A 26,107-nucleotide genomic window follows, 5' to 3' on the forward strand; every position below is an offset into this window, starting at 1 on the left:
TTCTTCTTCTTCTTCTTCTTCTTCTTCTTCTTCTTCTTCTTCTTCTTCTTCCTTCTTCTTCTTCTTCTTCTTCTTCTTCTTCTTCTTCTTCTTCTTCTTCTTCTTCTTCTTCTTCTCTCTCTCTCTCTCTCTCTCTCTCTCTCTCTCTCTCTCTCTCTCTCTCTCTCTCTCATCTCTCTCCTCCCCTCCCTCCCTCCCCATGAGTAGAGCTGTTAATCTCATCCATGTATTCATTCTTTCCTTTAAGGATGTATTGTTCCTGCGTTGTGTGTCCCCAAAGCAATAGCGCTGATCAATAACAGTCTGGAACCTCTGAAGCTGTGAGCCAAAATAAATCTTTTTCTTTAAAAATTGATTATCTCAGATACTTGTTATAGTGATGAATAGCTTCCCAACACACATATATTCTCATCTTCCCAAAGGTGATTCTTGATGGTAGAATTTGCATTCAGCATCTTTTAGCTTTTAGCAGATTTTAGATGTTTTAGGATCTATAACACTCTAGTATTTAATTAAAAAAAGAAAAAACTTCCATTTTAAAGCATAAAAAATTATTTGAAGATACAACTCAAATTTCTTACTTTCTGGATGGCATTACTCATTAGCTGCTGAGTAATGAAACCTATTACTCAGAGACTAACACTAGGATCCGCACCTCACAACAAAATATCTAGTGTTCTTTATATTGGAAAGTAGACTCATAGACTTAACTTTATTTTTAGTAATTTATTCTGTGGTACTGCAGATGCAGTCCAGGGACATTCTACCTTTGAGCTACATAGCCAGCCCTATTTTTTATTCTTTATTTTGAAACAGGGTCTCAGTGAGTTGCAAAAAGCCTTACTAAGTAGCTGAGGCTGTCTGTGAATCATGATCCTCTTGTTTCAGCCTCCCAAATGCTGGGATTACAAAGTGTGTAACACCATGCCCAGTTCTGACTCTTAAATTTCAATAGAAATATAAAATTAATTGTCACTCAAAGGCTAACTTGGCAGCTTTGTTGATAGCTTAACATGCAATTAGCTTGTAAATATTTTTAGTGATTTTAAAAACTCAATCTTATACAAAACACATCTTATAATTTTAAGAATCTGCTAAATGTAGAATAATTTTACCTTAGTTGCAGAAAATATGTTCAACTAAGTTTTTTTTTCCCCTTTAAGGTCTCAGTTCTATCTGGGCATGATGGTACATGCCTGTAATTCAGTACTTGAGAGACTGGGACAGGAGAGTCGCAGGTTCAAGAACAGTCTCTGCAACTTAGTGAGGCCCTCAGAAACTTAGTGAAACCCTGTTCTAAAACAAAAATAAAATAGGACTGGTGATATAGTTTATATAGAATGTCCTGGGTTCAATCTCTAGTATCACACACACACACACACATACACACACACACACACACACACACACACACACACACACACACACTTCTCACTTTTGAGATATTATCTCAGTTCAATTCCTGTTTCATTTGTTAGTCTTGATTATAACAAAACATTATGCATGTCAGAGAGCAAACACACAGCGATTGTGCTGCCACTTCCCCATATCTTGATCATATAAAACATGCCATCTCTTAGTATAGATCTAACTTTAAAATCTTTCTTTATCTGGTGGTGTTGGAAATCCACCATCAGTGCATGGACACTGGCACATATGACAGGTTAAATTAGTTTTGAAAATATTCATGGCCTCTCCCTGGGATGCTGATTCTGTTTTCCATTTCCTGCAAGAATGATTATATAGCATCAACTCAAACTCTGAAGTAGCCATTTGACTCAATTTGGCCAGTGAAATGTGCATGGATGTCAATATGTCACTTGTAAACAGAAGCTTCGAGAGCAGAACTATATGTAGTTCATGGCTTTCAGTTTCTCCCTCCTCTCTGTTGCAGGGTCTTTTCTGCCATCAAGTTCCTGGAATAAAAAAAAAAAAAACATGTTGAGAAAAATTGTTGCAAGATGAGAAATAAATAAGCATTTGTTTTGTTAGCTGCTGGTATGTGAGGTCATTTTAAATTAAAATATAGTACAAAGCATTTCAATGCATCCATTAAGTTAATCATTTATTATATGTGTTTTGTTCTCCAATCATATGGCTGACTTCTGGGTATAAAGACAGCAGTATGTAAGGCAGATATGACCTCTACTTATAGATAAAAGTGAGGAAGCTGTTTTGAATAAAAATAGTTTTAGTTACAAATAAAAATTAGATATTGAGATTATATGCTACAAATGTAACTAAATTCTATAATAGAGAAAAAAGAAGTGAAAATGTTGAAATCTGATGTATAGACTGTTTATAAAACCCTCAACATGACTAAATTTACTCTGATGTTAGAAAAATATGAGATTTAACAAGCTACGCAGACTGTTATATAAAGTAAAAATGCATCAAGATTGTAATAATATGATAAAAATATCTGAAGAGAAATACTTTACTACCTATATCAGCTAATAAAAGAGAAAAGAGAAAAAACATAATAAACAATTTATTTTAAGAGCAATGAAAGTCAATTGCAAGACTTTAGGCAGAAAGTAGATGCATATTTTTCAAGGATCACTCTATTTTATGGAAAATGTGTTAGAAGAGACAAATGTAGAGGAGATTTAGTAGCCTTGATGATGGTAACTTTGACTTGTTATCTAAGCAGATCATAGGTAAATCAAAGATTTAATTTGTGAGAGAAATCAGTAGTAGTGTCTGAATGGAGTGGTGGCTTTTTCTTAAAGACTGATAGAGGGGGGAGTTTTAAAAGTTGTTATGAAAAGTAGAAATGGAGAATACAAATTTGGCTCCATTTTTTTTTTTTTTGCTGTAAAATGTTCAAATGAAAATGTCAGAGTGAAACTAGGTACGCATGACTAAATTTTATGGATAATACATGTGCCAAAGAAAAAAATTGTGAACTTTCACAATATAGATATCACTTAACTGCATGAATTTGAGTATCATCTCTTAGTGAAAACATGTAGAAGGAAAATAAGGATCCAAGATTGATTCTTGGACTATAGCCAAACATGAAAGTTTTAGTTAAAAAAAAAGAGAACCAGTAAAGAAGACTGAGAAGGATCAATTATTAGGAAAGAATTCATGCTAATAGTATAACGCAGGCATTATCATGACTTTCTAAAATAAAAGAGGAAAGTAATTTTACCATTTGCTATTAAGATGAATGATAATAGTGTTTGTTAAGTTTGGGAACATTAGAGCCTCTTAGTGACTTTGAAAATAATGGTGAAATTAGAGTCTGTTCCCTCCTTTTTTGTGTGGTACTGGGGATAAAACCCAGGGCCATTGTATCTCCTAGCTACACCCCCAGCCCTATTCTTTAGTCTTTTTTTTTTTTTTTTTGGAAACAGAGTCTCACTGAGTTTAGAAGGGTCTCGCTTAGTACCTGAGGCTATCTGTGAAACATAATTCTCTGGTGGCAGCCTCCCCAATGTTGGGATTACAAGTATTCACCACCGTGCCAGGCTGAAAGCAGAGTCTGGATATATGTGTGATTCATGAGTTACAGTCAAAAGTGTGCCCTTTTTTTTTAATGAGAGTATTAGAAAGGATTCCAGAAATGAAAAAAAATCTGAAAATGGTTGTATATTAGTGAAGGATTTTTTTAAAGAATATAGACACTAAAGCTTGTTTTATACTGATGAAACTTTTCTATAGGAAGATAAATTTTTAATGTAATGAGTCAAACCATAGCTGTAAACATGAATTCTTTGAAACTGTGAAAAAGGATGAAAGAACACACATAAGTTGGTCTTTAATAGAAGTGTGACCCATTCTTTCATCTTTACATGAAGGGTAAGGATACAGTGAAATCTCTGGAGCAGGTATGTTTACAGATAGGGTAGTAGAAAGATAAAAAATTCAGATTTCCTTTAAAAAGTATAAGTAAGCCGGGCGTGGTGGCGCACGATTGTAATCCCCATGCTTGGGAGGCGGAGACAGGAGGATTGTGCAGGTTCAAAGCCAGCCCCGCGTGCTGGCTTAGGAGACCCTGTTTCCAAATAAAAATGTAAAAATAGGTCTGGGAGTGTAGCCCGGAGGTAGAAGGTCTTCCAGGAACCCCAGTACCACACACACACACACACAAAAAAAGTATAAGTAAACTTCAACCGAGTAGGCAGAGGGGAAGAGAATTTTGTAGATGAGTATGTATTTAATAGTTAAACAGAAACATCAAGTTCATAATGAAATCATAGCAAACTGAACACTTTGGTTTCAAGTGTGGTTGGCAGTGTGGCTGCCTTTGAAGGCTCAGAAAAGATAAATACTGTGGTTTATACAGGGTTTGGGGTTAACATGACAGTACAAAAAAGAAAGGGTAAATTATTATAATACAAACCACAAAATCTAAACTAGAGAATAGGGAAACAGACAAATCCGATGGGCTGTAAGTTGTGGGGTGGAAGAATGGAATGTCTCAATGAGGTCAAGTGATCACAGCTGTGGGTGCAGCTGGGCAAGTGAGTTGGAGAGTGAGGAGGTGAAAGTCACAGTAAAGGAAGCACTTTCACACGATGACTGTGTGTTATCCTGTTCTTAAATCTTCCCCATTTCCTCGGTTAATGCATCTATGATTCATTTATTAATCCCTGTTACACTTTATTATTTCCTCTTTGCCTCAACAGCTTCAGCTATTTTTACCCTATTGCACTATATGCATTTTTTGCTGCAATTTAAAATAACTTTTGAACAAAGCAAGGCATTAATTAATTTGCATATTGCAATATACTTCCTTTATAGCATAGTTTCTAACTCTATTGCCATCTCAGTCTCCTTTCTCCAAATGGATTTCATTTATTTTCAATGCCCTTCATAAAACGAAGTGCTTAAGAGTCATGACCTACAGATAAGTTGAAAATGTCAAGGTCAGCAATTAGATGAACCATGACAGGGATACGGTTCTCAAAACTTTTGCTTTAACACATATATCTGTTGAGATGTATAGTGAACTAATAGTCACTGCAAATATTTACTCAGTGGTCATCTTGTTACATGTATAGGTAGGCATTCGTTCATTTTAGAGACAAAAAACTGAATCCCAAGAAAACTGACTTGTTCAAAGTCACATAGTTAAGAAGTGGCAGAGGCCACACAAGACTATAATTGTTCTGAGCCAACAGTCTACCCTCCCTGACCCTATCCCCATTTTCCTTTTTATTGATAGACTCAAGTTGTGTTTTCTTGTTCTAACAACCACTCATATGCTCATCTTGAATCCATAATGATGTAAAATTCCTTGGTAACCTTCACATACAGTCACTGAATTGGCGTTTTCTTTGTGAACAGTGCCAGAGACACAATAGTTACCTAATAAATATTTAATTCATTAAAGTTCTATTCCATCAGTATATTGGATGAACTCTGCTTCTCAAATATCTTCATTCTAATAATTAATTAAAACATTGATTAGTATAGGACTGAAGACAGAATCTTACAGAATATTCTATTCTTCTAGCATAAATGCTTAATTGACTATTCCAATAAAAATTTCATATAATCTACCGTCTCTAGCATACATTCTTCATCTACCACATAGAGATAATATGAAAGGTTATCAATCATAATAATAAAGCTATATTTTTTCTCTAGAACAACCACTTGATCTGTTTTTCTGTAAAACATAACCAAATGAAAAATTAATTGATATGACATGACTTAGTTTAGTGATTTCATGTTGGTTTCTATGGGTTGCTGCTAACTCCTTTGAGAACACACAGGCTATCTTGATAATCTCTCAGGACACATATCTATGTTTTAGATGTCCAGAAATCATATTTCCCCTATTGGTTTTCCTAACTTTTATGGGTAATATCTGCCTAACTTTTTGGTCTCTGTTTTATTTTTCATTTCAGTGCATGTTTGTGTGTGTGTGTGTTTGTGTGTGGGTGTGTGACTGAAAATTCGAATTCAGTTTTAGTTTTTAAGTTTTTTTTTTTTTTGGTAGTGCTGGGATTGAACCCAGGGGCATTCTACCTCCGCCTCAGCTTTTTTAATTTTGAAACAAGGTCTCACTAGGTTGTTCAGAGCCTCATTAAGTTGCTGAGGCTGGCCATAAACCTGCAGTCCTTCTGTCTCAGCATTCCAAGTACTGGGATTACAGGCATGCACCAACCATGTGTAAATCCAGTTTTACTTTTCACTGCCTATATTCTTAGGATACAAAGAGTTATTTCTGTGCATTATAGGAGTAAGTCATTACATATGTTATGACATTGAGAAGCAAGAAAGTACATCACACTACCTGAATTCTCTCAATGTTTATACAGAGCATAATTGCAGGTCCTTATACTACCATTGGGACATCTTCCCTTAAGTACTCAGTATATAAAATCCATAGAGTGAATATCAAAAATGGGAAGTAGAAGATAATCCTTGAGGAAGAAATGTCTAAAATGAACCTATAATCACGTGTACATATAATTACTATCAAAAGAATGGAGTACAGGTAAGCAAATTATTATAAAATGATAAAGTGTATCAGTATATTTTAAGAAAAATATATCAGAGCATGGGAGAATGAGATGGAGGTGGGAGCTGGCCTCTAAAAGAAACAAGAAAAAAGGTGATTCACAAAGGAAAACACAATTTGAAACACCCTGAAGCTATGTCTAAAGGAGACTTTATTTTACTTTTATGTTTTTTTAATTGACAAAAATTGTATATGTTTATGGCATACAACATAATGTTTTGAAAAATGTAAGCCCTGTGAAATAGCTAAACCAAACTAATTACCATATGAATTACCCCACATAACTATTTTTTTAGCAAGAGCACTTCAGACCTACTGTTAGCCTTTAATAAGTACATAATACATATTATTAATGACAGTCAGTCATTATGTTATGCAATAGATCTTTTGAACTTATTCTTTTTGTTTAACTAAAATTTTACATCCGTTGACCAACATCACCCAGATTTCTTCCATCTCCACTCTTTAGTAAATACCATCATACTTGTTTCTGTAAGATCAACGTTTTTATATTCCTCTTGTAAGTGAAAACTAGCAGGATTTGTCTTTCTGTACCTTGATTATTTTATGAGTATAATATACTATAGGTTCCATGTTGTCACAAATGACAAAATTTCCTTCTTTTGTAAGGCTGAATAATATTCTATTGTGAAAAGCCAGGAGTGGTGGCGCACGCTTGTAATCCCCGCGCTTGGGAGGCGGAGACAGGAGGATCGCGCAGGTTCGAAGCCAGCCGCGCTGGAGTAAGAGACCCTGTTTCAAAAAAAATATAAAAAAATAGGTCTGGGAGTGTAGCCCAGAGGTAGAAGGGCTTCCAGGAACCCCAGTACCACCTATATATATATATATATATATATATATATATATATATTATTGGGAATTTATACCAAATTTTTCTTACCCATATATCTGATAAGAGGTGGCTATCTGAAATATATAAAGAATTGAAACAACTCAGAGGCAAGAAAATTAAAAAACCCAATATCATGTTTATATGACCAAAAGATATATGCAAGTATGTTCAATAATACTAGTCACCAAGAAAATATAAATTAATATTATAAGCCTGGATTGGTAATCCCCGCATTTGGAAGGCTGAGACAGAAGAATGAGGTTTGTGGCCAGATTCAGTTACTTAGTGAGGCCCTTTGCAACTCAGTGAGACTCTGTTTCAAAATAAAGAATAAAAAATAGGGCTTGTGGTGTTGCTCAGAGGTAAAATGCCCCTGGGTCTCATCCACAGTACCTCAAAAAGAAAAAAGAAAACTTCATACCTATTATGATCACTATTACCAAAAAGACAGACTTAAGTGTTAGTGAGAATGTGGAAACAAGCCATTGCACATTGTTGGTGGGTATATAAACTACCACAGCCATTGTGGGAAATAATATGAATGCTCATCAAAAAAATAAAGATAGGGCTAGGAGAGTAGCTCTGTACCAGAGCACTTTCCTAAAATGTGCGAAGACCTAGGTTCAAGCCTCAGCACCACAAAAAAAGAAAAATAGAACTACCACCTGATCCAGCAGTTCCACTGAGTATATACCCAATAGAAATGAAATCAGTGTGTCAGAAAGACATCTGCCTTCCCATGGTCATGGCACTCTTATTCATGGCCACCAAGATATAGAATTAACCAAAGCATCTACCAACAGAGAGTGAGTTGGTCTTCAACAAACTTTAGATATCTCTCATCCTATTAACAGCATTATCTCCACTGCAGTTATCAAGTCATTTTAGTCCTGTCAGTAAACATTCCATTAATCTAATTTCCTCCTTTTTAAATTATTCAGTCATAAGAGACTTTCTAAATAATTTCAATATTATATTAGATTGCTTATTTATAGGAGGAAATATGCTAACCATATAAATAGGTGTGTTCCAGTTCCTGAAAAGGAATTTCTTATTGTAAACTAAAACTTGGTTGTTGAACTATAGAAAATAGTCATGTTCTCACCAATCTATTTTATTTCACTGGGCAATGCTTTTCTGAGAATGGAGAATAACTGTGAGGCTGGTGAAATGAAATGTTTTAATGAACACAGTACTGCCCCTAGATATGGATGAGATTATCGTAATTTATTTTCATCTATAAAATGTGAGAGGAAGTGATATATCACCTGTAATCCTGGGAAAATTCACCATGTACAGAAACTATAGAAACCATGTGTTCCACTGTAGCTACAAATTTGAAAAGATAAGTAAAGTTCGAACTATGGCCTCAGTAAGGAAATTGAATTGTGTTCTATAGATAAGATACAAGCAGGGGGCTAAAACGTTAGACTATCATTTCAGAAACAGCACCCTAGCATGGAAAACACATCTGAGCATGAACAATGAAGAGAAGGATTGGCACATTGTAAGAACACCTAAGGTAGGAGATGATGGATACCTAAAGTAAAGCAGTACAAATGGTAATGGAGACATATGAGGAAATTTAGGGAGTAGTATTGACAGGATTTTCTAACTATTGTAATGAGGATTAAGAGACAAGGGGAAAGCCAGTGTAGTGACATATGCCCATAATCCCAAGAGGAAGGCTGAGACTGGAGGATCACAGGTTTTTAGTCAATCTCAGAAACTTAGACTCTCAGCAAATTAGTGACCTTCTATTTCTAAACAAAAATAAAGTAGGGCTCTGGTTGTAGCTGAGAGGCAAAATGACCCTGGGTTGAATCCCCAGTAACATAACATAACATAACATAACATAACATAACATAACATAACATAACAGTAACATAACACAACACACACACATGCACACACACACACACACACACACACACACACACACACTCACTCGCTCAAAGAAAAATATCTTTTGAATCATACTTTTGACTTGAGCAGCTGATTGTGTGGTAGGAAGGAGGCACTGAACAGCCACAATAAGCAGTTTTTGAAGAAAAATTGAAAAAAAATGTTGACTCTGAATCAAGTATTTTTGGTTTAATACTGAGATAACCTTATGCTCAAAAACATCACAGGTAATATTAAGTGTCTTGCAATATTATATCAGTTACCTTCCTCTAATTCTTTATCTTACCAACCACACTTTGAAACTAAACCTCCTCAGGGAAGTTTCCATTGACCTTCCTGATCAGACTGATATTCCCCATGTACAGGAGAACTAAGATCCAGTGACATGCCTTTGTAGCTATGATTGGAGTTGGATTTTCACATTTTCTTTTCATTAGTATTTGTTTTCCCTAACTTGCTGACTGTATATTTCTTTATTTCTTCTCACTGCCTTATTTCTCATTGTTGCCAGAATAGTTTAGCACATGCAGGCATTTATTTTTAAATTAGTAAATGAGTGAAACATTTGGTTTTGTTTTGTAAGACATCATTCTGTATTATCCGAAGCTCATCATCTTGTTTCTTTTAGTTTTCATTGGTGAATGAGCTTTGCTATTTTGTTCTTAGCTATCTTTATTGGACAACAGCATCTTAAGATGTAAGTTTAAATGTTATTTAAAAGGTAAATGGAAACTCAATTTTAAAAGTGACTGTTTAAGCCATTAGTTCTTTTTTTTTTTTTTTTTTTTTTTTTGCGGGTCTGGGGATGGAACTCAGGGGCATTTGACCTCCTAGCTATACCCCCTGCCCTATTTTTTTATTCTTTATTTTGAAACCAGGTCTCACTGAGTTGCAGAGGGCCTCACTAAGTAGCTGAGGCTGTCCACGAACCGCGATCCTCCAGGTCTCAGCCTCCTGAATTCTGAGATTACAAGCATGCGCCACCACGCCCAGCAAGCCATTAGTTCTTATTAACCTCAGAGGATAATTGACTATCAGAAAAAAGGTATTTCCGTAGCCTCTAAGACTCTGCTCAGCAAGATACTACAAAACCACTTAAGCTTTTAAGTGGTTCCATATTTTTATTCTCTTCTCTTCAGGAACCTCCAAAGCAAGAGGTCAATTTAATCCCATTTTATTCTTAAAAAAAATGTTTAGTGTTCTTGACAGGTGTCAGACTACAAGTCCTTAGAGACCACCATTTCCTGTTTGCCATCAGAGCATTTATAACATAGACAGCTGTACATGATTTTTCTTCCTTGTCCCCTGTTCTTACCTTATCCGCAGACCACAGCCCAGACCCACACAGAGCAGCTCAGAAGTAGGAGAGTAATCCAGTCTCTTGCCTATTAAGTCAGTATGAATGTGTCCTTAGCACACACTCTCCAAAGGGGCATCAGCAAACACCACTTAGGATGATGTTTTTGGTGTGAAGTTTAGATGATGTTTTACTTTCTTCCTTATAAAGTGGGTGGAGATGTTCAACACATTTCACAAGTTACCGAGTAGGCATGTTATCAGGAGCTAGTCCTTTTTTGTTGTTCTCATCATTGTTATTATTGGTAATTTGAAAATCATATAAGTAATAGCAGATGAAGAGATGGATAAAAGCTGATCAATGGGTACTCAGGGTTAGATAGGAGTGGGAAGTTATGGTGTACTACTATATTGTAAGGTGACTATAGATAACATTAATATTATCTATAATATGCTACCAATAATATTATATATAATAATATTTATCTATACTGTTGAAGCTAGAATAAAGGATTTAGAATGTTTTCACCTAAAGAAGTGATAAAGGTTTTAGGAAATAAACATTTGATTTAAATATTAGTAGTGATCTATACATTATGTAATATACATACATACATATAACGATACTCCATTAACATACATGATTATTTTATGTATTAAATTAAAATAATTTTAAAACGTTTTAAAATCATAATAATGTATTCTACCGGTCTCAAAACTCATTGTCAGAATTTTCTTCTACTTAAAGCGCTCTGAATTGTAAGAATGAGTAACTCAAAGCTGCAACAACCAGAAAACATACGGTTTTATAAAACTCTTTCTTCCTGGAACATTTTTTATGCATCAGTATCCTTAGTCTTGAAAATTTTCTAGGAAAGGTTCAATAGCCTTTCTGTCAAATATCTCCAAAAAACCTTAAAGATACAGTTTCATATCATGAATAATAAATGACCTAGCAAGGCTATTGGATATGAACTTCATACACAAGACATTGCCTGGCCCCTGATGATAACATCCCCATATCTGAAGATTTCGAGACCATGTTTTCATCAGGAAGGAGACTCAGTCTTCTACTTTAGCCAGAAACTTTCTAGCAATGTGAGGAAGGAAATCCAGCATGGGACATTGTCAGCACCAGTGGAGGGTATAGGGGTCAGAATAATGACTGGTAAAGTTGGCACCTTCCTGGAAGGGTTGTGATCCCCACCACCAGCCAAATCACTGTGACAAAAAGCTTTTACTGAGAGGTAATGACACAAGATATCCACTTTTGTGCATGAAATCTACTTTTGAGAGACTCTTCAGTTGTAGCATTCAGTGAAACAATATGGTCAATTAGTCCTCATCTAAAAAGGTGGGTCTTTATATGACTAGCTTGCCAATATCAAGCCTATCAAATTTGTAGTCATCCCAGAGGGCAGATCAGGAATTCCTGAACTGAATGAGTATATGTAAGATGAAATCCAGTGCTCAAAGCAATATAATTTCAAAAGCATTATGTATGAGTTTATATCCTTTATTCTAAGCATTGTAGAGGTTTGATCCCAGCATATTTTCACCATTCTAACCAAACACTGACACAAATACAACTGACTTTTGCTTTTAGAATATTTCCTTGATGTATTTCTTCTATATTTTTTCATTTTTTAATTTCTACTGAGAATATGAAGGGATATATGCAATATGCTTTTAAAACAAACAAACTACCAATGTATACAAAAGGAAGAGCACTTTCAGAATTCTGGCTGGAGACTTATTCTCATTTCACATTCTCTCATATGACATCAATATTGACACTGCTAATAATTAAGATAGTTCACTGAGTTTGCTTGTTAAACTGATTTTAACAGTAGACCTTGGATTCTAGAACCTCAGTGATATACTGCATGCTGTTTTCATATTTCTTCAAAATAATATAAAGTATCTATTTAGTTTCTTCAAAACTCAGAACTATCTGAATGACTTCTTTGTTATCAAAGTGACTTCTATATCAAACTTCTCATTGTTTTATGAATTCCATCATTATTTTTGATTAAGTAGTCCGTGATATTTTACCTATTAGAATCCTTATGTCCAGTGAGGATGACGTTGATATACATCTTTTTCTTTTTTCCTTTTGGTCTGGGTGTAGGGATGATTTCCATGGTACTTGGTTTGTGGACAAGAAAGAATGATCTATACTGGATGTTACAAAGCATAATTTGAAAGCAATTATTTTATTGAAATTTTCCATTGTTGTTTAGTAGCACTGTGCTCACAATCATCCTCTCTGTAATATCTAACCTTTCTATTAGGAAATTAAAAATTTGAAAAAATCTCTATATCCTATTTTAATTGTCAATGATAGAATCAAAATATTTTCTTCAGATGACTTAAGTGTTAGCCTTTGAAGTAATCGCAAAGCATGTGAACATAGAAACAAACGTTCATTCAGCACTGTCCTATACTGGGGGAATGGCATTGGCTGTTAGAGATGCAGAAATAAGTGAACTATTGCCCCAGAACTCACAATCCAATGAGACATATTCAATTGCTTTGTTCACTGAGTGAAGTGACCTCACTCTTTTTTTTTCTCTTCCTATAGTGGATATTGACACAACTTTCATAACGGAATTAATGAGAAAAAGTAGAAGGCACAAATGGCAAAAAATATTTGAAGTACTTTTTCTAGAGTTGGCTCTTCTCCAAATGACAACCAATAATTAGGTTAAGTAAATGAGACCTTACTGAAACAACTGACTTTCTCTGATTAAAATACCATACAGCATAATGACATACTGCAGAGGGATCAACCTTTCCTCTTCACGCTCACCGCTCTCTTGTTGCGTTATCATTCAGTATTAGGTAGAGAAGCGGCTAAATGTACAAAGTTTAGGGTCAAGTGAAAATTACCCAAAGCTTTATGGGTAATTAAGTTGGGTTATATTAGGCAAGGGAGTATTCATTAGTTACAATGCAAACTCTATGTGGTTACAAGACATTCACATCTCGGCATGGTTCCTAGTTCAGCCCGTAATTACCTATTCACCAGATGATCAGCTTTGCAGCCCAGTGAAGAAGGAATCCTCAGGAAACGCTGTCCTGTCACCCTGGAAACGTGGTGACTAGCAGAGCAAGTGAGCTAAGCAAAGCCTCATTATTTCTGGAGAGAGAAAAAAAAAAGATACTCTTTGGAATTTCCCTACCTCCTGGAAAAGCCTTGTGAGTCATTTGGGTTTGCTGTCTCCTACATGTGATTTGAAGGAGTTCATAGGAGGTCATTGCTCTGAAGTATCAAGCCTAGTAATTTTTCCCCTTACCACTGTGGCTTAAATTCTTCAAATGTCGAATGTCTTTCAAATCAAGAGGCACAAAATAAAATCCTAATTCTGACAGAAGACTGGTATTTTAAACTAGTGTCAGCTAATCATTTATGTGACCATATAAGTAGAGTAAGCATAGGTCCCAGGTTACCCAGGACAGACTTGGTTTGTGCCCTTCCTCATACCATGACTACTTTAAAGTGCTCCCATTCACTCAAAGTCTGAAATAGGTAACACTAAATTATATTATCTCTAATTCTAATACCAGTGAAAATTAGTTGATTCGAATAAGAGAAATAACTCTAGATAAGTTAAATTTTGGCAAGTGCCTCTGATTGGTTGACCTAATATCCATATACTCAAAATATAGTGACCAGAGATCAGGGACACCAGAAGGTAGCTTTTAATCAGTGTTTCTTCTAAACAAGAGTTTGTGAGCAGAATAACCATGCCAAAAAAAAAAAAAAAAAAAAAAAGAGTAAGGGGGATTCAGAGGCTGACAGCTTTTATAAAAAGAAAAAAATTAAAGTGAAATTTCTGTTCCTTCTGGCTAATGTCTGATGTATTGAATTATAACTGCACGATGACAGTATGTGTCTCATAAGAACATAAAGAAACATTAGTGAAATGGGAACAAGAACTCCAACCCAATAAACTTCTTCTTCGTCATAGTGTTGCCTAGAAACAACCTTTTACAATTCTGATCAGGGCAGTAAGCTCTACAAATGGTTAGATCCCCTAAATTTTCTGGTAGATTGTTCAGCCTTAGTATAAAGTAACAACAATAAATATTTCTAGAAATTTGTTATTTTTCCAATAAAAACTCATTTCCCAGTATGCAAGGATTATTCTAATGTCATTGCTAGTACATTGGTTTATTAGACATATGTGGTAACTTTGTGAAAAAAGAAGGATGCTGAGGTTTAAAAATTTTAACAATCCCTAGCCAAAAATTAATTATGTGTGAGTATGAAGCCACAACCTGATTTTTAAAATGGAAAATGTTGTTTTTCAAAAAACAAACAACTTAGGCAGATATGGTGGCTCATCTCTACGTGATTTTACTTTGTGCCTCTTGATTTGAAAGACATTTGACATTTAGAAAAATTAAACCACAATGGTAAAAGGGAAAAGTCACTAGGCTTGATATTTTAGGGCAATGACCTTCTACGAACTTTAAATCACATGTAGGAGAATGAGCTCCCAGTTCTTGGGAGGCTGAAACAGGAGGACGGCAGTTTTGCAATCAACTTCAGCAAGTTATTGAGTTCCTCAGCAAATTAGTGAGACCCTATTTCAAAATAAAAAAATAAAGTAGGGCTGGGGAAATAGCTCAAAGCTAGAAGGCCCATGGGTTCAGTCCTCATAACCAAAATAAATAATTGTTACACCAAACAAATTGTAGAAAGAGAACCATTAGTTGCTATTTATTTATTTATTTATTTATTTATTTATTTATTTATTTGTGGTACTGGGGTTCCTGTAAACCCTTCTACCTCCGGGCTACACTCCCAGACCTATTTTATACTTTTTTTAAAATTTGGAAACAGGGTCTCTTAAGCCAGAGCAGCTGGCTTCGAACCTGCATGATCCTCCTGTCTCTGCCTCCCAAGCACGGGGATTACAAGCGTGCAATACTATGCCCGGCTCATTAGTTGCTATTTAAACTCACATTAATCATTTGCCTTCCCATGAACAGGTACAATTAAAATAAAGTAAATTATGTAATTACTTTATTTTTATGGCTGAGTAAAATTCCATTGTGTGCATATCCCATTTTTTTTAATCCATTCATCTGTTGATAGATATCTTTGCTGGTTCTATATGGTTGAAACTGGAGAACAGTAGGCTAAGCGATATTAGTCAGTCACAAAAAATAAGAAATCAGATGTTCTCCCTAATATGTACCAGCTAGGGAAAAAAGAGATCATAGGAGGAACTCTAGATGAAGAAGGAAAAACTATAGTTGAGCAAATAAGGAAACATGAGGGGGATGGGAAAAAGAAAGAGGGAAATTCCTTAATGTGCATAATGTACATTCATAAACCTATCAAAGTCAATCACTAAGCCGAAAATGAGAAGGAGGGAGAGAGGAGGGAAAGAACTGGGTATTGGGGAAGGGCTAAATGAGTGATGTGTGCATGTATGCCTCTCCCACTGTGTACTCCATTAAGTTATATTGCTGCAATGCACCAAAAAAAATAATAACAGTAAATAAAATTTAAAAATCATTTGCCTTACAATAAAAATTATAATATGATATTAAAGCAAACATCACTGGACACTCACAAAAGAAGCTTTAGTTTTTGTTTAATAAGAAGATGTACATTTCTTTCAAGATAATTTAACAAGATACTTTCAACAATACACACTCATGCATTATTCTCATAGATAATTGAGAAAATAACACAGTATTAATCATTAGTAATTCAAATAATGATTTGGAAATTGAACTGCCTTCATTCTGTTCACTAATTCTTTATATAACTATAGCCTGAGAGCTGAAATTCTGATCATCTTAACATCTAGATGTTTCAGTATGACTGAAATAGATCTTGTGAATATTTTATCCTACTTTACCATTAAATATGGCTAAACTCTGATTTTGAAGGCCTAAATTAAAAATAAATTTGCCAATGTGGAGTCATACCTGGCTTCACATACTGTTGAAAGCAAAATATACTTACATAATTGTGTATTTCTCTGCCAGGCCCATTATGAACAATGTTTAAATATTCTATGTCTTCTCTAAATATTCCTGCTTTAACTCTATATTCTTGATTGATGATGAAAAACAACTTCAGAGACATGTTAAGAATGATCGTCATATAGATTTTGCACCTTAAAATGAATGCCTAATCACACTGGGACTATTTGTAAGCAATCCATCCAAATAGAAAGAAAACATAACAGACTGTCTATCTTGCCATTAAGGTCCCCCAGATCATGAGCGATGGCTAATTGCATGCTAAAAAAAAAAGAAAAAAGAAAAAAAGAAGGTCTAACAGAACAGTGATGGTTTTCTTACCAATAAAATCTATATACTTTGCTACATTTTTACACTCTTTACAAGAGCAAAAATAAATAATAAAAGTAAACGTAATGTAAAAACTAAGAATTTAATATATAAAACTTAGACACATAGAATTAGTATTTAGCTAGTAATTAGTATATTTAGCCAGAACCTAACATATGAAAAATCTATTTGATATGTTATATATCATTATATTACAAGAAGTATGGTTTTAAGAATTTTTAATTTAGAGCATAAAGATTCACTTAAAAATGAGATTAAATCTAATCAAGAACAAATAATTTATTTTTTTGGTTTAACAGATCATTAACAAACAAATAAGTTATTAAAATTAGGTTAAATACAAATTCTTCCTAAGTAGTTGAAGAATATAATTTATAAATTCATGCAATGAACCATAAATTTATTTATGATACCCTGCAAGTGTCCATAACTCCAAAACACACGTTATTAGAATAACAAATATGTAAAGAAACAAGAGAATACGTGTATATCCTGTATTCACTAAATGGCTTATATTATTTCTATCATATGAATAAAAGTACTTCAAATTTTCAGTGAACTGTACCACTTTTTCCAATGAGAAAGTTAAAGCACAAAATTGTATAGTAAACAATGCTTAGAACTTACTGCATATGTCAGCAGTAAGGTTCTCAAAAATCAAACCTAAAATTTAAGAATAGTTCTATTCTTCATTTTCTGACACCTATTGCTAGAGAATTCTATTCATGAGATAATATATTAATCATATTGTATGATTACACTGTGTGAGGCTGACTTTTTGGTAAATCCATACAGAAAAAATCTAACAGTATATCTAAATACAAACTTTCAACCAAATACTTTTAAAATTAAAATATGCCATTTGAAAGCCCAACAACATCCATTTCAGGACTCTTTTCACTATGAATTTCAAAATAGCTTAATAGCTGATCTTATTACAAGTATTTTATTTTTTCCACTTATTTCTTGGCTAATGAATATCTGAACTTCTAGATCCCATAATTATATAAGAATGATTCTAGAGCAGGATAAAATATAATCAGAATTCATTCCTAAGATGCCACAAATAAATAACAAAAAGGATCAATGGATACCACCCTGTCTATAGCTTAGAGACCTAGGTAGTAATTAACTTCCATTAATTTTATCATGCCCATGAAAGATAGTGTGTGGGTAATAATATATGTTTATATATATTTTTAAATTGAACTTATATTGAGTTTCACACAAACCAAATGATTTAATCTTTCAAATTAATTGTGTAACAAAAATACCAGTCTGCATTTGAAAATGTCTAATAATGTGTTAGACTTACACATAATTTTCTCTACTAGGTTTATCATGCTATACCACCAAAAACAAAACATAAAGTCTTTTTTTTTATATTTGAAGAAATGTACCCCTCCCTAGATATATACTATTTCTAAAATAGCCAAGACTTCCCTCTTGTGGCTGGTCGATGTCAATATATACTTTATCTTTCTTTTTTTTGTAAACAAAAAAATGTAAGGATTTTGCTAAGTTGCCGAGTGTCTCACTAAGCTGCCGAGGCTGAGCTGGAACCTGTGATCTTTCTTTCTCAGTCTCCAAAGTGCCCATGCCCTGCTCCTATACTTTATTTTTCAAGTTAACAATTTTTTAAATTGTTTCAGCAAAGAAAATTGGAAAGTAAGGAAATTGCATAGCTTAAAATAAATAGCATCTAAGTTGAGGAAGCTTATCAAATTCTCTGAAGTATCTTAGATTTTGCATTTTTTCATTTAAGTATTCGTTATTCTTTCTGAACCTTGACTTAAGATCTTTGTCTTCCTAAGAATGAACATCCTGCCTCTGCTCTTGCCTGACATTTTAGGGATGGTGCTTTACCAAAACAAATTCAATAGCATCTGAAATTAAATGTTTCCTATGTTCTTTGGACTATTTTTGAGCCTTAAAAATTTGAGAACAATGTGCCTTAAATTAACGTCAGGAATAGAGTCATGCAAAGTAGCACAGATCTGTGATCTCAGCAAATAGGATAAAGTAGGAGAATACAAAATTGAGGCCAGTGTTGGCAACTTGGCAAGACTCTGTCTCAAAAAAATAAAAATAAAATAAAAAACAAAAGCTGGGAATGTACCTCCGTGGTAGAATTCTCCTGGGTTCAATCCCTAGTACCATAAAAAAAAAAAAACCAGACACAAAAACTTCATTTTTCTGAAGTTAGGATTCATGGATAGGAATAAGAAGTGAGAATAAAAAGTTTAACCTCGAGCTCACTATTATCTGTGAGTTAGAATAAAAATACACTTGTAAGTAGTAAAGTGGTAAAATTAAGGAAAATCTCATTGTAAATGAAGAGAAATTGAGGACTTATACTAATGTGACTCATTTTACCAATTCAAATTATCAAGTGATACTCATAAAATTCTGTGGATATATTACTTACTTCCATCTTGTAGAAGAGAAAATGGCTCTTTTGACAAATTTAATGAATGAATTTCAACCTGGAATGCTACACTTTTCATAATTGCTGTTTTAAGTGTGTGTGTGTGTGTGTGTGTGTGTGTGTGTGTGTGTGTGTGTGTGTGTTGGTGCTGGGGATTACAGATAGGTGCCACCAAGTCTGGCTGCTATATTATTTTTACTAAACAATTTTCTCATTTTTCTGACCATGGTCCAGTTGGGAAAATAAAACTCACGGATTTTTTTCTTAAAATATTTTAAATATTTCTTCTTTTATTATATCAGGATTGGCCCCATTCCAGCTGAGATGACTATTTCGTGTATGCTGTGAGGAAATCCCATCCAGAGTTCAGCAAAGGCAGCTGAGGTGCAATTGACTTGTTTAGAATGCGATTCAGAAGTAGTCTGTGTTGGGAGAGAATATATAAAATGTTGAAAAATAAAATTTCAAACAACTAGAAGACATATATTTGAACTTTTCTATAAAACTAGAGCTTAGGTATTGACACAATCCATGAAAAATGTGTTTGAATTATTAACAAGCTCATCAGCATCTGCTGTTTGAGTAAAGGCAAGTTGTGACTCCATAAGTTTTAAGTAAAATTATTTTAATGGCAGAATATCTTTGAGGCAACAATTATATCATTGCTCATTAGACATGATGAATTCTAAAACATAATTCCCACAAATTAGAGGACACTTCCTTTTGTGACTTGTAAAGGGAAAAAAGGATATATATATATATATATATATATATATATATTACATATGAAAATAATTAATATGAAATAATATTACTTTTCTGAGAATGTAAACATATTCTATAGAAACGAGTAAGTTAAAGTGTTTTATGGTCACATGGAAAGTTGTAATAATTATTGGTTTTTCTTAGTTTATTTTCCTTGCAGAAATCTGTTTCTAGTGATCCCAAATGAAGGTCACTCTAGGCATGAATAAATATGTAAAAAGGATTGAATCCTGCCATCTTCTAAGATATTATTTCTCCATATACATACTGGTACTGGTGACTGAAGTCAGAGGCATTCTACCTCAGAGCTACACCCCCAGCTCTAATTTTTATTATTTGTTTTGAAACAGGGTCTCACTAAGTTGCAGAGAGCCTCACTAAGTGGCTGAGGCTTGTCCTGCACCTATAATCCTCTTGTCTCAGCCTCCCACGTTACTGGGATTACAAGTGTGCATCACCACGCTTGGCTCTTCCTAGATTTTATTGAATAAGAAATGATCTGAAAAAGATGTTCTAGGTAAGCCTGACAGGGAAGTCAAGTTAATAATGAACAAGAAAACTTCCTTTACATTGTTAAGGCAGACTTATCTTGGAGATATTGTTCTCAGAGCTGAACATGCTTTTTGAGTTTCAAATTATTTGAGTTATCATTAATTTCATTAGAAATAAAGCATGAGACAGTAAAAACTGATACGTCTGAAAAAATACCATCTTTCTTAATTCGGTGTCATGGTGAAACTTTCAGTAAAATTGAAAAGGATGTCAAATGCTGCTAAGCCAATGGACCATATTAGATTTATACTATGATGTATACTTCTGTTGAAAGTGTTATATTAGCAGAGCATACAATAGACTTAAATACAGAAGACAAATCTGGCCATATATTTGTCATAAGGTATGCATTCAAAGGTTCTCTCTTCATTTCTTTTGTCATAAAGTACCAAATGCATCTTACTAAACTCTTTTTGATTGAAAAAAATGATAGAGATCAAATGTTTAGTATAGTAATAAAGACATCCTTATAAAAAGTGCTACATCCACAAGGGCTTAATCACATCTTAGACCATGAAAGACTTCAGTTGTTACTATTACACCAGGGACACATGAATAATTTTATATTTAAGTAACACTGTTGTGGAAAATAAAGGATTTTTTTATGTTGTTGCTGCTGTTGTTGCTGCTATTGTTGTTTCTTATGTGTTTTGGTTTTGTATACATGGCAACCATATTTTAAGACTCCAACCCATTTCTTCTTCATTGACTCGACGATTTTGATTCCCTCCAAGTCATGTTTTTAGTAAATAAATCTTCAGATAGGTAAAAAAAAATATTGAACCTATCCTACCCAAAATAGCTTAATCCATTTCTTGAAAGAAATAATCTTAGAAAAATACTATATAGGACAGTAGAAATTGTAATGGATAAAGTACAGAAACAAATAGCCAGAAATAATAAATTAAGAATATGTGACAGTCCTGGGCATGGTGGCTCATACTTGTAATACCTGCATTTGGGTGGCTGAGACAGGAGAATCGCAGTTCGAGGACAGCCTCAGCTACTTAGTGAGGCCCTTTGCAACTCAGTAAGACCCTGTTTCAAAATAAAGAATAAAAAATAGGGCTGGGGTTGTAGCTTGGAGGAAGAATTTCCCTGGGTTCCATCCCCAGAATCACACATACACAAAAAATTGTGACTAAGTTAAATTTGAATAAATAAATGTTAATAATCCAGAAAATTAATAATGTATTATATTTTAAAAATTTCTTTAGTTTTAATTTGTCCCTCACAAAAGCTCTTTAAGCTAAGATTTATTATTTCACTTTTAAAGAAATCAGATAAATAAAACTTTGTAAACTTAGGTACATTTAAAAAATGCAGCCAAAATTCTAAATTGATGGGTTTGCATTTAATAAAACTATTTGTTCTTGAACAAATATATGTATCATTTAAAAAAAATCTATAGTGACCCTGTATCTTTAGAGACTATGATGTATAAAATGACATTGAAGAGCCGGGCGTGGTGGCGCACGCTTGTAATCCCCGCGCTTGGGAGGCAGAGACAGGAGGATCGCGCAGGTTCGAAGCCAGCCGCGCGCGCTGGTTTAGGAGACCCTGTTTCTAAATAAAAATATAAAATAGGTCTGGGAGTGTAGCCCGGAGGTAGAAGGGCTTCCAGGAACCCCAGTACCACCTAAAAAAAAATGACATTGAAGAAATTGAAAATGCTTATTCTGAAGGAAAGAAAACTTTCAGGAGATAAATTTGGAAAACTTTTGTGTAAACAGAGCTGCTCATTTTTTTTTTTTTTACAAATAGTTGATAATGATCATTAGAATCAATCCAAGTTGAGTTCATATAGGCTCAAATATGTAACAATTTGTTTCTTAGATGGGTGAGTTTTCTATCACTGGGAATATTTGGAGCCTAGTCATTTTGGTAGAACAGATATTTGTCAAATTAGAGTTGTGGAGTCTGAATTCCAGTTTTATCCCTGGGACTGTGACCTTGAGCATTAAGATGAACAAATGTAACTACCTCATCAAGTAGTTCAGAATTAAATGTGATAAGATAGAAAACTCACTGAGCCTAGTAGGTTTTTCACATATAGGGTAAAAATAGATTAACACAACTTACATATTATTTCACTCTAAAATAACTTTTCTTCTGCTTAGAAAGCATTTATAAATCAATTGCCATGCATCAAGCAAAGAGGCACCACCTAAAATATAAAGAAAAATGAGCTAACCCTGTTATTGAGATGCTTCTTGTTTCCAAATTAAATGAAATGCCAAATCATTTAAATAAGGACTGATATGTGCCGATACCAGTGACCATGGGAACACAAAGGAAGCAAGCACTGGACTTAGCTGAATTTCTAAGCAGGCTTGGGCTACAGATGCCAGGATGCCATCCAAAGGGTTCATGGCTCAGAGTTGTTTTTTTCTATGTGCCATAGTTTCTGATTGAGTTTGGGTATTTCCAAGTAATTTAGGTTGACAGCTTCTCCACATGGGTAATATTACTTGCTTCTTAAGAATTTCACTGTTAGAAAGTAGCCTTGTGCTCTCAGTAATTGCTTCAAAATTTTAGCATAGAAATTCTAGAAATGAGTACCAAATATAGGACTAGAAGATCCCCCTCAAAGCTATTCTTGAATAGCAAACATCAATTTTTAGGTTGTAATACCATTTTACTGAATGGGTTTGGGGGAAATACAGGAACAATGTAAAACAAAACCCCAATAAGCTGTGCTGCCATCACTGCCAGGTTTATAATGCAAAATAAAATTTAACCATTTTTGTTATTTTCTGAAATATAATTTTATTAAAACATGAGATTAAAAATTATAGTTTTGACATGACTACAGTACATACAATTTGTCTTTAATGTGGTAAACCATTTTTTTTTTTTGTGCCTGGAGAACCATCTCTATTATCTCCTTTCAGGATCTTTTGTATTCTTCAAATGTATTGAATATCATGTTCTCTGATTCTTCTGAATAAATATATCTCTTCTTTCATGAAATGTAATGCAAGTACCATTCAAATGTTCCATCTTGATTTTAATAGAGCATGTTATAGTTTTACTATTATCATTTTACTAATCCATGCATTATTCTCAACCCCTAAAATTATACTTTGCCCTCAGTGAGTATTCCATATACCTTTGCTAAATAGTAAAATTGAATGACCCTTGTTTATCTCAGTTGAATGCAAAAGAACTATAGAACTAGCTATAGAAAATCTTAATAATTCACTATAATTCTGGTTTTAGACACCTCACAGTAAAATGTAAACTCAAAGTCGTTCATAACAAAGACTAATATATTCTATCAAATTTCTTTGTTATGAGATTGCAACTTAGTAGCCCATATTCTATGTTGAAGTCTCGCCCTTAATAAAGATTTATAAAATGTGGATTGCAGAAAATAAAAAGGCATTTTCACAATCTAGAGCTAACAAATAGAAGCAGCCCATTGGCCTATGCTTTGGTGCTAACATTTCATGTGATTAAAATTTTCTGCCATATATATTAGGCATAATCATTCATTTGGGGGGATACTAATATCTTCTAAAACTTAAGTTATATACACATTTTAAAATTAGAAAATGAATACTAAGAGATATGTGAATTAAAACTTTCTAAATGCTTTAAGGATTGTTTTGCAACAAAGTGTTTCAAAACCTATTGGCCCCCAAAACATTTTCCAATTTTTACATTTGGGCAATTGATTTTTAACTTGTAAGTTCTACATAGAACACTTATAACTGTGATACTAAGTTTTTAAAAAGCTTTAGATATGTCAAGATTTTATCTGGACCAAGGATAAAGACAGTCAGTATTTAGTTTTTTGGGTTTTTTGGTGGTACTGGGGTTCCTGGAAACCCTTCTACCTCCGGGCCACACTCCCAGACATATTTTATACTTTTTTTTATTTGGAAGCAGGGTCTCTAAAGCCTGCATGGCTGACCTTGAACCTGCGCGATCCTCCTGTCTCTGCCTCCCAAGCGCGGGGATTACAAGCATGTGCCACCACGCCCGGCAAGACAGTCAGTATTTAGAATAGTATAGAAGTGTATAAATAAACATATTTCCTCTAAACTAATAATCACACCTTGCATTTTGCTTTCACCTGGCCCTCCCTATGCTACTTAGTCTCTTTCTACTTCTCATTATTTTAGTTTAGTAATATTCACCTAAAGCACTATTTACTTAAATAAACTGCATGAAATGGCAGTTTCATGACATGGGCCAGAATAAAATGGAACCATTCTTACACAAGCCTAGAAAATTTTACACAATCTGTTTTCCTCCTTATAAATTTAATATGCATACTATACGCAGGTATGAATGTATCACTACCAATTTTATTATTGTGTATGGGGAGACGGTGGGTAGCATGGGACCTGAAGGGAAAAACGTACATGTTGGTTTATATGATTTTGAACCTCACTAAGATGTATAATTAGAATGAATGCACCATCAAAAGTACAAAGAGGAATAAATTGAATATGCAGAGCCAGGCACAGTGATAGGGCCTTACAGTTCCAGTACTTGGGAGGCCAAGTGTAGAGGGACCTGTCATGGGCCAGATGTGATTTCAGGGGAGATTTTGTGGGCAAGATCCCCAGTGAGAAGAAAACACACAAAATCACTTCTGGAGAAAAAAAAAAAAAAACAACTTTATTCTCAGGCCATTTCTTTATAGGGTTTCAGACAAAATGGATCATGTTCATGTTGGCATGGACTTGAGTATACCTGGTACGCCCTTGGTGTGGATGTGCGCTTCTGTATATGGCACATGTCTACATCAGCATGACACGTGCATGCTCCATGTGCTTTTCCTATCATCCTTACACAGTGGTGGCTGCAGGGGATGAGCAAACATCAGTGGCTGCACAGGCTGGATGAATTCATGTCCACACAACTGGCCTGAAGTACTGCAGGTTAGAGGCTATCCTCAGCAACTTAACCAGATCCTCAACAACCCTGTTATTTTTTTTTTAAAGGACTAGTGATGTAGCTAAGTGGTGGAATATCCCTGGATGCAATCATCAGTACCACACTAACAAAAAAGGAAACTCAATCTGCATTATAATATTACACATATATAAATGTACTTTAGGATATTAATAGTTTTGAGAAATCATATGGTAAAGAAACCTGTTTAACTTAATTACTGATCATTTCCAAATTTATGTGACTTTTACCCCATAATTTTCACTAGAAATAATACTATTTACTGTGGACTATAATAAACATTTAAATTGCATTAAATCATTTAATTATTACAACTCTAGGAGGTATGTACCATTATTACTCAGGCTTAAGGATTGGGAAATCAGAGCTTTTCAAAATTAAGAATTTATTGAAGTTAATAGAACTGTGAAGACTCAGGACTGGTTCAATTCTAGAATCCATTCTTCTGTCAATTTTGCTCTTCTCTCTCAGAGCAGTTATACATTTTTGTAAAGTATTTTAGACCTGAGGGCAAAAAGAACTATGAAGCCGAGCGTGGTGGTGCATGCTTGTAATCCCC

This window comes from Muscardinus avellanarius (assembly GCF_963383645.1).
Source record: "Muscardinus avellanarius genome assembly, chromosome: 2".
In the NCBI taxonomy this organism is placed as follows: Eukaryota; Metazoa; Chordata; class Mammalia; order Rodentia; family Gliridae; genus Muscardinus; species Muscardinus avellanarius.